Raw genomic sequence first — 12944 nt, 5'->3', positions numbered from 1 at the left:
CATTTTCTTCTCGGCAATATATACGGATGGAGATAAATGGTCAGCTTCACGCACCGGCTGTATTTACCTTCGCGGAAAGAAGTCCAGGTACCCGCTAGATAGAAGACTAGATAAGCACTAGAGCCGGTCTTTAAGCTGTCCACAAGAGCCTGCTTTTGCTATAGCAGGAAATGGAACTCCGATTCCCAGGTCGTCCAACCCGTAGACTAGTCTCTACAATTACGCCTCTCAACAATGAAAAATCCTCAGCTTCCCTGTTCAACAGCGTCTGTCTTCTCTGGAGTCCAAGGCCAGGAGTTTGTTACTGTCAGACAGTTGCGGCTTTCTCGATGTGGGCGCGTCCTCTCTGACAAGAGGACGGGTCTGTCATTTCTTGAGGTCACAGCAGCGCGTACACATCATCTACTTGTATATTTACAGTGTTACTTGTCGCCATTCTACAGAGTCATTTGTCAAGAGTCCAGTGGCCTATGAATTCTAGTAGCCATTTTCCTTCACGAGTTCTAATACAGTTTTTGTCATGTCCACTATTCTGTCTTCTTCTGACTCAGCCCCATTGAGCTGTGTCATGATCCACACCACATAAAACGGGGAGGTTGCTTGCAGTTAGCCCAGACATAGCCAAATTTCTGGCAGTTGTAACACTGCGTGAGACCAGTCTGGGTTTTGTGCGCCTCTACCCTGATGCAATATGGCAGTACCTCCTGGGACTTGACGTCTTAGGTACTTTCGTGACAACTCTGGTCCCGTTTCTGGTGCTGCGGAACTTGAAGTTGCCTTCAGTGAGCCCTTCAGTTTCCTTTGAAATTGTATCAGGGTTATCTGAGACGCTGGTACAATAGCAGGCGGCCTGTGTACCTGGCTGGATGGTGACTCCTGTTGCCTATGCTCGGTGGAGTCATCCACGTCATCTCCATGGTCAGCCTGTTTCAGCTGACCTCAGAGGGGAAAAGTTCCGGGTGATAACTTCATCCTTCGACCGCAACTAGGGGCCCTTTATTACAGGGCGCTATACAGCTGCTTTCCTTTCAGAAGCTGGTGTAGACTCCTCCTGGTGGCCGCCATGTTTACGATGATCAGGGTCTACTTCGGACTTTGGCCGACTGACGCAGGGGTACATCCCGCTAGGCGGGCAGTGGCGATGCGTACCCAGCGCACACGTTCCCTTACAGCTTAGGCGTCAGGATGTTGTATGGTAACCACGTATTACAACTTCATAGATTCAATATGGTTTGACCAGATCTGCTGAAATTCCTGGGTGGATACATAACCATAACACGAGTTATTACTCCGAACTTTTGTCTGCCAGCTCAACTCTCCTCTACGTCTCAGTCTCGACTAACTTGTTCCGTTCTGAATCACTAAATTAGTTCGGTAGCAGGGTTAAATTGACGATGGCCTTCACCAGCATAGTCATTCCTGGCGTCAGTCTCTTCGAGATCCATGACCGAGATCTTTGTTCTCACCTAGATAAGTACGTGTTTAGAAATGGGGGCTCCTTTCCGAGGATGGAGGGGTCGGTCTTTCTGTGTAGGCGCTACGTTTGTTGCACCGTAGTTTCAGCATGAGTATGCACCTACTGTCACTGCACTGTACTCGGTAGCATTTATACAAGATATACTGAGGTCTTCTGTCAATGCAGGACTGATAAGTTCAAGTCAAAGTCTAAGTCATGTAACGACCAACGGTCAGTCGGTCAATCTGTAGCGATGTCAAGCCCCATTTTGACCTAAGACCACATTTTTGTTACTGTCAAAACAGTTCCGTGTTTGTTGATGTATGGCGCCGTCTCTGACGAGAGGACGGGTCTGTCGTTTACAACTGCTGTTGGCCCTCGCCAGCGCACTCATTCTCGAGTCCCGCGGGACTTAGTCTCAGATTCGCGACTCCTCCGAACCTGGAGGCTCGTATTTATATCCCCAACAAACAGGATGGCCCAGTTATACCCCCAAACACTGGGTTGTCTCAAAGTCGAAGTTACTTTACGAGTGGCGGTTTACCGCTGACCAATTAATCTTGGAACCAACTCCCTAGAGCTGTAGTTCGTTCTCGCTATATAGCATTAGGGCTGAACCAATAGAAAATACGTTTCCAGCAGGTCCTCTCTTGTGTGTATGTTTTGAATCGGAAACAAGCTGCCACACATTGTTTACTGGCCGTTGCCTAGCAGCTGATGGCTTCTCTTATTAAACTATTCCGTCGTCATGTCACAATATTTTGTGCCACGTAGGAGTACAATCTATTGTACTGAGGAGGAATTCTAGATGAAATCGATATCGTTCGACTTCATATTATTGCAAAAGAGGTGTATAATGGATTCATAAGAATAAAATTAAATTGGTCTCATCTCATAATTTACATTAATAATTCCAAAGTTCTCCGAAACTGCTAAATAGGTTTCGGAGAATAACAGTGCGAACAATCAGACGGACGGATATGACCTCTCAATTATGCGTTAATTTCTTGCGCTTCGAATAGAAAAACGATATTAAATTTTAATAATAGGACAGAAACGCTCATTCGGTTTTGTAATGATCTCGTATGTATTCTTCAGAGTTACTAATTTAGACCGTTCTGTAAGATGCTGCCCTCTCTCCGTCATGCTGATAAGTGACTGCAAAATTGTATTGATTGATCTTATATGTTCAGTTTATCAGAAAAATGCTCTATTACAAGGTAACCAGAATAACCATCAGTGCGTAAAAACAAAAGTCTTATCCCAAGACAATTCAGTCTAGTTCACATCTATAAAATACATTTCTGTAAGGTCCACTTTAATATTATCTTCGCGCCTATGCACAGATTACCATGTGAACACTGTCTTGACGTTTCAGGTTCGCTGATTCTTAGATTATTAAACAACAGTGGTTCAACTGTATAGATTATGAGGTGAGATATGAAAAGTTGCCCTGTGCTTAACTACTTAAGCAATACGTCATGAAGACGTATGGGGGAGTGGATGTATAGACCCATGTTTTCTTGACCTTGGAACTAGTTTGAGGTGAGTGGTGTGCTTAACGCCCCGGCCGCTCTATCCCCGGGGAACACCCCAGGTACCCATTGATTAGGAGGCTGGACAGGCCCCAGAGCCGGTCTGGATGACGTGGTGAGGTATCCTGCCAGTCGCTATACCGACTGCGCTATCCCGGCTCCAGACGAATATGAATTAGGAATGACTGATTCGTCCTTTCTTTATTGATGCTATTTCAGCTATCAAGGTTATGAAGCGTTTAATGTTATAATGATTTTGGATTTTGAACAAGTAAAAAATTCCCGTAGCCTACTTTAAGGAAAAGCCATGCATCTGACTGGACGAAGTACAAGAAGCCACACCTCAAACATACAGCCAGCTTCGGGGCCGGAACTCGGAACTCTAGAATATGAAGCACGACAGCTGACGTTTACATTTTAGCGACAAGTGCTTGCGAATCTGAAAAGTGGGAGTCGTTGCTTATTTCATGGCCGTTTCCCGGCGTTAGAGTAGAGAGTCTAAGAAAAATTAAGACATCAAAGTCGCGTAAACCATTAGGAATTAGGATATATGTGTAGAATGTTAACGCTACACCGAGTAGCTGGGTTTAGAGGCTTCGAATCAACATTTTGTATGCATTCCTTGTTCCGATAACGCAAGTAAATCTCATCCTTGATTTAATGACAGTAAAATATATCTCTTGTTGATCTAGCCCTGTTAAGTGGTGCACCAACCAACCGACCTATTTGTTGGTCGCACTGTGTCAGGAACATTCTTGACACCTTTCTCGAGCGTGACCTTGATGAGGGCTTGTCAGAACCGTGTAACTCACTTGTGGACACTTGTCACAAAACTCAAACTCAGGTGCGGTACAGGACATGACGTCAGAACTATGTAAGTGGAAAGATGCGCTACTTCCGGCACCAGCACAAAATAAAATTAAACATGAACAAGAAGCTCTGATGCACGAACTGTCTTCGCCCTCTCGAACGCTAGGATCGTGGGTTCGAATCTCACTCAAGGCATGGATGTTTCTGTGTGCGTTTATTTTGTGTCTGCGTTGCCCTGTGTGTAGGCAGCGGCCTTGCGGCAGGCTGATCACTCATCCAAGGAGTCCTACCGACTGTGTAAAAAAGATTACGAAACTGAAGAAGAGGCCAGGACCCAACAAAGGGCTGTAGAGCCATTGATGAATGAATGAAAGAACTTTCCTTCATATGCTTCATTCTGTCTCATCAGACTAGCAGTAACTGTACATACCCAATTATAACATTTAGTGTAGGCCATAAGGCCGCCTCCTAGGTCTAGGGATCAGAGTTCCTGGCTACAGATCCAGAGGTCCTGGTTCGATTTCCGGCGCTACCAGATTTTCTGAGAAGTAGTGGGTCTGGAACGGGGACCACTCAGTCTCGTGAGGATAATTGAAGAGCTCCATGAATGGAAAAGTAGTGGCGCCTGTCTAGAAAACTTAAATTAACGGCCGTGGGGATTCGTAGCGCTGACCACCCGACACGCTCTATCCACTAAAATCGCTCAGTCGGTATAGTTCGCTTGAGGACTAAAGCCACGGAGTTTTTAGTGTAGGCCATAACTACAGGCCTCGTATATTTTGTTATTTTGGAGACAGCCTCACTTCCCGCATGCAGCCGAAATGTTTCAGTTAACAAGAGTCCCTAAACTGGCGGTAATATAAAGGATAATTAATTCCTGGATTCAATGAAAAGCGATGAATTTCTAGATCGGCTGAGCAACTACTGGCGTCTCGATATTCTTTGTATTATGGAGTTATCTAGTTGATTTAATAATTAATTCTTGCGCATAATTTTCAAAATTATCGATTCCGATTGCGTCATGTTTGGCACACATAACTTCACAGTTGGTAAGCTTGTAGTCCACAACATAACAGACTGTAGTATATATACAATCTGTAGGTACCTTACAGCAGGTCACGGTAGCCGAGCGGTCTAAGGCGTGCACTGTCTTCGCTCGCTCGGAAGCCGGGATCGTGGGTTCGAATCCCACTCAGGACATGGATGTTTGTGTGCGTTTTTCTGTGTTTGTCTACAGGTAGAGGCCTTGCGACGAGCTGATCACTCGCCCAAGGAGTCCTACCGCATGTGTAAGATCTAGTAAACCGAAGTGAAACGGAGAGTTTCATGGAGGTAGGCCTAGGCCCACTGGGGCTGTAGTGCCAAGGAAAAAAAAAGGTACCTTACAATCAGATATCTCCACCGTTACACTATATACTCATTGTTATGGAACAAGACAGTCATCACTTTAAAAAAGTTCTACTGTAATGTCAAGTCAGTAAAATCACCTTATAAGCTTCGATCCTACAGGACCACATTCAAAGGCTCGTATAAGCATACTTATGAAGCAGCTCTCTTTTCTTAAGACTAGTGCGAATGGTTCACTAATTATCGCCATAAAACCTAAAGTTAAATGGAACTCAGCATAATCACCACGTCATTTCGCATTCTACATTCGTTCTTAAATACTGTCATATATATGAGTGACTACAGACGGGGTTTGGATTCGTAATTGGATAAATTGAACGTTTACAGATCGTAACTACAAGTAACTATAGCGCTATCGCTAATTCAAACGCTCTGCAGTTCACTACAGCACGCGCTGTAGTTATTGCCAGTGGGGTGGGACTAAGTCCCTTGTACTGCGGCCACTTCTGGCCTATTGTAGCAGCCCCAGATGTTAGGTGAGGGTCATTGTGGAGCAATTGGTGGAATGAAGATTGGCAGGGGAAACCGAAGTACTCGGAGAAAACCTGCCCCAGCGCCACTTTGTCCACCACAAATCCCACTTGACCAGATCCGGGATCGAACCCGGGCCGCCGCCGTGGGAAGCCAGCGACTAACCGCTTGAGCTATGGCGCGGCCTCGTTACCGTTACCATAGCATTTCAAGATCCATGTTTATGCATCGTATGTACTATTTTCATTGTTCTCCGCCATAACACTCGCCCTCCAAATTTCTGTAATTATTTCTGGGAGACTTTGTACATGAACTGGGAGGAACTCTCAGACTACGTACTCGAGAACCTGGACGATATTATCAACAGAGTTACCCTGGCAACACCCAGCACAGTTCCCCAGCCCTCCATAGTACGAAACCACACTGAAAATGGGGAGGAAGCTTTTTTAAACTATATGAATTACTGGGTCGAACAGCAATATTACGAATTGTGAACAAAGATTCATGTGGTAGGCCATGGCATGTTAAAGGCAATGTCCCAGTTAGTTTCCGCCGGCTTTCACTGAGGCGATCAGAGTTCGATCCTTGGTCATGATGTCGGATTCACGGTTTCCTCCGAGAACTACGGTTTCTCCTGCCCATTATAATTCCACCGAATGCTTGCATGTGTTCTTCCATCATCCGGGGCTGGTACAATGGGCCTACTGGTGGCAGGCGTACCAACCGGACTCACTCTCACCCCACGCCTTGAATTAAAGTAAGTGAGGCACTGGACCAGTGTTCGATTGGATGAACTGAAGGGAAACTTCAGTGGGTAGAGACGGTCTCCGAGCAGGGAACATGAATCTTCAGAATACAAAATGCAGTTACTATACCACTGCACAGCAGCGATCCTGGTAAGTAAGCGAAGTTATGCGGAAGAAAGGTAAAAGCAAACGTTCAAAAATATGAATGGAACAATGAATGAAAACCGAACACCCATTCTATCTTGACGTCACGAGGTGAGGGGGCGATGCGGTGGAGCAGTCAACAGGATGTGGGTCGCCGGCTCCCGTCATCACACAGTATGGCACAAGTAGGCCGCACACTTTCCAAAAGCGATGGGCGTCATTAACTACACAGAAGTACTGCTTTATCGCGCTCAAAACACATCAGTCACTTAGCGGCAATGTCGAAGTGTTGACATAGCATGGGACCAGTATCAACGCACCTGCCGCAGAGCAGTGGCACAGCACCGCACTGCTATATCGATATCCTCGCTTTGGCTGAAGCAAAGAAGGCCGTAAAGAGGACAGGGAAGAAGAAGAAGAAATTAAGGAGTACAAAAACAAAACAACAACGCTAACAGAAATTAGAAAAGAGAAAAGACAAGAAAAGAGACCAAGAAGGAAGACAAAGATATAATTGGAACATGTAGAAGAGGACGAGCCGGTCACGGTGGCCGAGCGGTCTAAGGCATGTACTGTTTTCGCTCTCTCGGAAACCGGGATCGCGGGTTCGAATCCCACTCAGGGAATGGATGTTTAGTATGTGTGTGTGTGTGTGTGTGCGTTTTTCTGTGGTTATGTACAGGTAGAGGCATTGCGACGAGCTGATCACCCGACCAAGGAGTCCCACCAAATGTGTAAGATCTAGAAAAACCGAAGTGAACGGAGAAGTTCATGGAGGCAGGCCTAGGCCCACTGGGGCTGTAGTGCCACCGAGTTGGTCTCCAAGAATCCACCTGCATGGAAACGTGTTTGTCATCAGGTTCTGTAGCAACAGAACAAACACGGGCATATACTTCAGTAGCACAGCACTGCTACGCATGGCTTGTGGAATCTTACTTCAGCTAGTCAAGACATAGTATCGACGTTCATTATCGTGTCTCCAAAATTCAGACGTTTCGGACTGTTCTGTCTGTTGACAGCAATGTACAGCATATTCTGCCCATCCGTTTGAACACTATCCTCCACACCAAACTCCTAATCTACAAATCTCTTCCTTTTAGGCTTTTGGACCAACATCCTTACTTCATTATAAAATAATTATGCCGGGCTCTGTCCACAGTATATTTCAATTATACAGCGTTTCGGGAAGCAAAGTCGTATATTTAAACATACCCAAGAAAAAAGACAATGTTCAACATAATAATTTTATGATGAACAGCAGGCCACTGTCACAGGCCTTAGAGGACCAACTTTCCGTGCATTATTCTCACTTAAACTGTGTGTGCCACATGTCCAACTCACTGGCAGAGTTAAAAACTAATAATGTATCTGCGGTAGTTCAGCAAAACCACTGATAATTTATTTTAATACCTGTTTACTAATGGGGGATACGCGGTAGGGTAGTTGCTTAAGGCACTATGCTACAAGCCGGAAAGTCGCGTGTTCGATTCCCGATGAGGTCATTGGATTTTTTTTAGTTTACGTAATTCTTCCAGCGGTATTATAGCCCTAGGGTCAACTCAGCCAGAAATGTGTACCAGGAACCTTCCTGGCGGTGAAGGGCGGCTGGCGAGTAAGGCTGACAACCTTACCGCCATCTGTGAGCAGATTGTCTAGAAAATGTAGGAGCCTCGACGTCTTGCAACCCTATGGGCCTTCAAGCTCTGTTATAGGGATGTATGTATGTATAAGGGGTGGGCCTTCTCGGCTCTTACACCTCGACCTACAGTGATCTATTGTGCTTCTGTTATAGGGATAGCTTTACCTTTACCTTCTACGTCCTTGTTTCTTAATTATTTGTCATGAATTATTTTTAGGTAATCTATTTTCCTCGCTTTATGGTCTCTCCGGCATGGGCGAATGTTAACTTCTGCCTTCTACCTTATACATCTTTAAAACAAAACAGAAAAAAGTGACCGGCTTACTAACAGGCTATGCACTCGGTATGAAAAAGTTAATGAGATTTTTATTAGTAGTTCCACAACTTCGGAGCCGGACGGTACTTAATCAATACTTCATTGCACCTCGAGATAGCAATCTTTTCTATTTGAATTGCAAAATATTCACAAACCTTCACGATATAATTTTCTTCTTATAACCCAAAGTGTATCACCTGTAAGAAAATAAAACTAGTAATAATTTAGAAGCCGAAAATAATGAATTCCAGGTGCGCTCATAAATATAACAACAGGAAAGGAAATAAGCAGATGAATTATACACACAGCAAGGAAAGCGAAGAGGCAAAGTTCAGATCATTTTCCGTATATTTTAAGCAGTTTCATTCTAATGTTGTGATGAATATTTTATTCGAGGATTTAATTAAAATAGTGAACCTGACACCTTGACAAGTAAACGCATAAAAATAAGAATTATGAAGTCAAGGATGTTCTAACACCTAGACATATAACACCGCTTCCCAAAACGTTTTTTGGAATTTGAGCCGAAATATTATATTTATTTATTAATATTTAGCATAGTCAGTTTTCTTTAAAGAAATCTTAATCTCCTAATACAGTTGTAATTGCATGATACCGTATAATTTCTACTGCTGACAGTCATTAACAGCTCAAAATGTCTGCTGATGACTCCAGACATTACTTTCTCTGGTCTCCCCAAACATCACACATACGAGTATAAAAGTAAAGCTATCCCTGTAACAGGCCGTGAAGGCCCATAGGGTTGCGAGACGTCGAGGTTCCCACATTTTCTAGACAATCGGCTCATAGATGGCGGTGAGATTGTTAGCCTTAGGCCCCGGGCGCCCCTTACCACCCAGGAAGGTTCCTTGTACTCATTTGTGTTAGAGGCTCAGTTCACCCCAGGGCCCTAGTGCGGCTGGAAGGATAGGACAATTGAAAAAAATCCACCTCTTGGAACTCGAACCCGCGACCTTCCTATTTGTAACATAGTGCCTCAACCAACCACGCTACCGCGTAGCCCCTATAAGGACTGTCTTCAAGTGATACATTCCGCGCGCAGCATAGAAAGGGCTAAATGAAGTCATTTTGGATGACAAAGGTAGCAAGAATGAAAGCCTTCTGTAGTTCCAAATGTGTTATTCGTATGCCGCTAGGACAATCCATATGCCAAGTTACGATAATTAAAAAAAGTGTTGTCACTATACTAAAATATTTCAGGCGGTCATCATGATGTTATAATCACTTTAATAATAAATCAATATAGAAATGTGTATTTTTAGAGAATATATGATCACATAAACTGTCAAGACCCTGCACCGAGTGACGGTAGCGCTGCTCCTGCCACTCAAGCTGACATGGCGCCATGTTGATACTGCTGACTGGAGGGAGATGAAAAGCACAGAGCTGCATAGCATTTAATGTCGTTACATTCATCCTGCGTTTCATTAAAACCGGTCTCTTAATGTCTGAAGATAGGAAGTCCATAACTGAATTTATCTTAGGTAGACCTAGACATGCTGTAGTGTAGTTCATACGGGGATGACTATGATGATGATGATGATGATGATGATGATGATGATAAAAATTCCTCCTCCGTAGCTTTTAGTCTGCAAACGAACTATACCAACCGAGCGACCGCCGCTTGTCGGCGAAGTTAGTGCCAACTTTTGCGGATAGAGGGTGTCGCGTGGTCAGCACAAAAATAAAAATAATATTTAGTTTATAATAATTATACTACATATTATGGTGCAATATTTGTAACGTAGTTTTGCAGTTAGAAAGCCGGGGACAATGCCCGTTGATGGTTCCTAATGCTTTTAATCCGGATTAATGCGACTGATTTCCTAGCAAATATTCCTGATATTTTATTGAAAAGTCGGCTAATTGTAAGCTTATCGTGTTTGTGGCTAATAACTTTCAACTCATCTGATGGATTTTTATGAAACTTTGCACAAACATCGTGCAAGTAGACCAACGCACGTCTCTTGTATTAATTTTCCCTCTGCCAGTAATCCCAGCAGGGTGGCTATGTGAAGTTCTGAGAAACGAGTGACTACACGCCTCTTAATATAAGAAATTTAACTAAACTGTGTTAACTGAGCTTCGCAAATCAACATTGATTAAGTTGATTCTTCTGTAGAATTGAAAGCAATGAAATGGCACCGCGCGAAATATAATCATACTTTTCGTTTTACGTTGAAGTCTAATGAGCTAAAGATGCACAAGATTGGCACAATATTCATCCACCATGTTGCTGCCTACCCACCAGACTACAAAGTGTCATAACCCAGGAATCACAATACGTGAAATGTTGTATAGAGAAAGATCGTAAACGTAATTTGGAATTATGAATGTACATTTTGACCGCCTCTGTGGTCTACTGGTCAGAGTTCCTGGATACAGATCTAGAGGTCCCTGGTAAGATTCCGGCGCTACCAGATATTCTGAGAAGTAATGGGTCAGGAACGGAGTCCACTTAGCCTCGTGAGGATAACTGAGGAGTTATTTCAAGGAAACAGCGGCTCCGGTCTAGAAAACCGAAATTAAAAGGCGTGGAGATCCGTTGCGCTGACCACGTGAAACCCTCTATCCGCAAAATTTTGCACTAACTTCGTCAACAAGCGGCGTTTGCTCGGTCGGTATAGTTAGCTTGCGGACTACAGGCCACGGAGTTTTAGAATGTACATTTCCCTTCCACCCCCCACCCCCTAATATGGTAATCGTATATATAGCGACGATGTGAAACTTTGAAATTGTATCTGACAAATTTAGTGCAGAAATCTGTAGGCTATTACTGTGATGTTGTGTGCATAATTTAAACGGATCGCTAAAATGTGTGAACTTTATTAGTTATATTTGCTGGTAGGCTTACCATGCAGGCTGAAAACTCTGAAGGTAAGTACGTTTCACAGGTTGTCCCTACAACTTCATGTGTCGTGTAACCAAGAACCGAAGCTTTACGAGATTCAGCATTTCGTAAGGTGTTATCATCATAATTAGTAAAGCAATCTTTTTGACTGACAGCAATCCATATGACTTCGGTATCTCGTGGTCTTCCTCAGTTTATCCAGACAAATTCTGGGAAAGTGATTAAAACAGGCCACGATATATCACATCCTCTCCAACGAAAGCAGCAGTCGAGTGGCTGGCATTCCTGATTCGTATTCCAGAGAACACAAGTGTGAAACCGGGTTATCATGATTGAGATCTGTTGTCAACTTGTTCCACGTAAATGCATTGAGTCCATCTTGAGAAGCCAACAGTTACTGTCACTCAAGAAATTCCTAGCATTTTACAGAACCCGAAGGTTCGTTACCGTGTTCACAACAGCCAGCCACTCGTCTCGATCCCGAGCCAGATGAATCCAGTATATACCTCCCAAATCTAATTCTACTAGATCTATTTTAATATCATGCTCCGTCTATGTATAGGTCTTCTTAATGGTCTGTTTCCTTCAGGTTTTACAACCAAAACCATGTATGCAGTTCAATTATCTCCCAAGCGTGTTGCATGCCCCAATAATATAGTCTTCCTTGACTCGATCGTGCTAATTATACAAGTTATGAAGCTCCTCACTATGCAGGGCTGAGACAGTAAACAGAAGAACCACAGACACATTTCATTGACATCGTGGAAGAGTGGGTCACATTTCTGATTCGTATTCAGGAGGTCCCCGCTTCTAATCTAGGGCCGGAGATGGGCTATTCTCACCGTCCAGAATTCTCTGAGGTATTCCTCAGTCCCGTCAGGAAACTAACAGAATGACAACAGGGGCATTCCACTTCATTTACAGTCCACAAATCATCCAATTACTTTACACTACAAAATTTATGCAGCTGAAAAGGGGACATGACACAAACGGAGAATCATTATCTCGCCGGTGATCAGTTTGGAAACCGCACAAAGCCTGTGATCAGTCAACTTATTCAGCGGCCAACACAAAGATTCTCTAGACCGCAGTTCACTGAATAACTCGTTATATCGCGTCGATAATAACAGAACGCATTACGGCCACAACGAACCACGCTGATTCGCATTGTCTCGGGATTAATCGCGCGGAAAGGTGAAACAGTGACGATTAATAACCATGCAAAACCAGTACGCGAATATGAGAACGAGTGAGACTAACATGACACGAAACATAATAATCTTAGGGCTACTTCAGCGGTGCCAGGACGAAGCAGAGGAACAGACACGAATTCACTTTAATAACTTCTAAAGAACGCATAACAAGAACAATCTCAAGGTACACCTCACGAAATGCATAATTATATTCGAAGGATGTGACTCCGTGATTTTAGTCCGCAAGCGAACTATACCGACCGAGCGACCGCCGCTTGTCGGCGAAGTTTAGTGCCAACTTCTGCGGATAGAGGGTGTCGCGTGGTCAGCGCAACGGATCCCCACGGCCGTTAAT

The sequence above is a fragment of the Cryptotermes secundus genome, unplaced genomic scaffold, assembly GCF_002891405.2.
Source record: "Cryptotermes secundus unplaced genomic scaffold, Csec_1.0 scaffold1495, whole genome shotgun sequence".
Classification (NCBI taxonomy): Eukaryota; Metazoa; Arthropoda; class Insecta; order Blattodea; family Kalotermitidae; genus Cryptotermes; species Cryptotermes secundus.
This window is presented reverse-complemented; position numbering follows the sequence as displayed.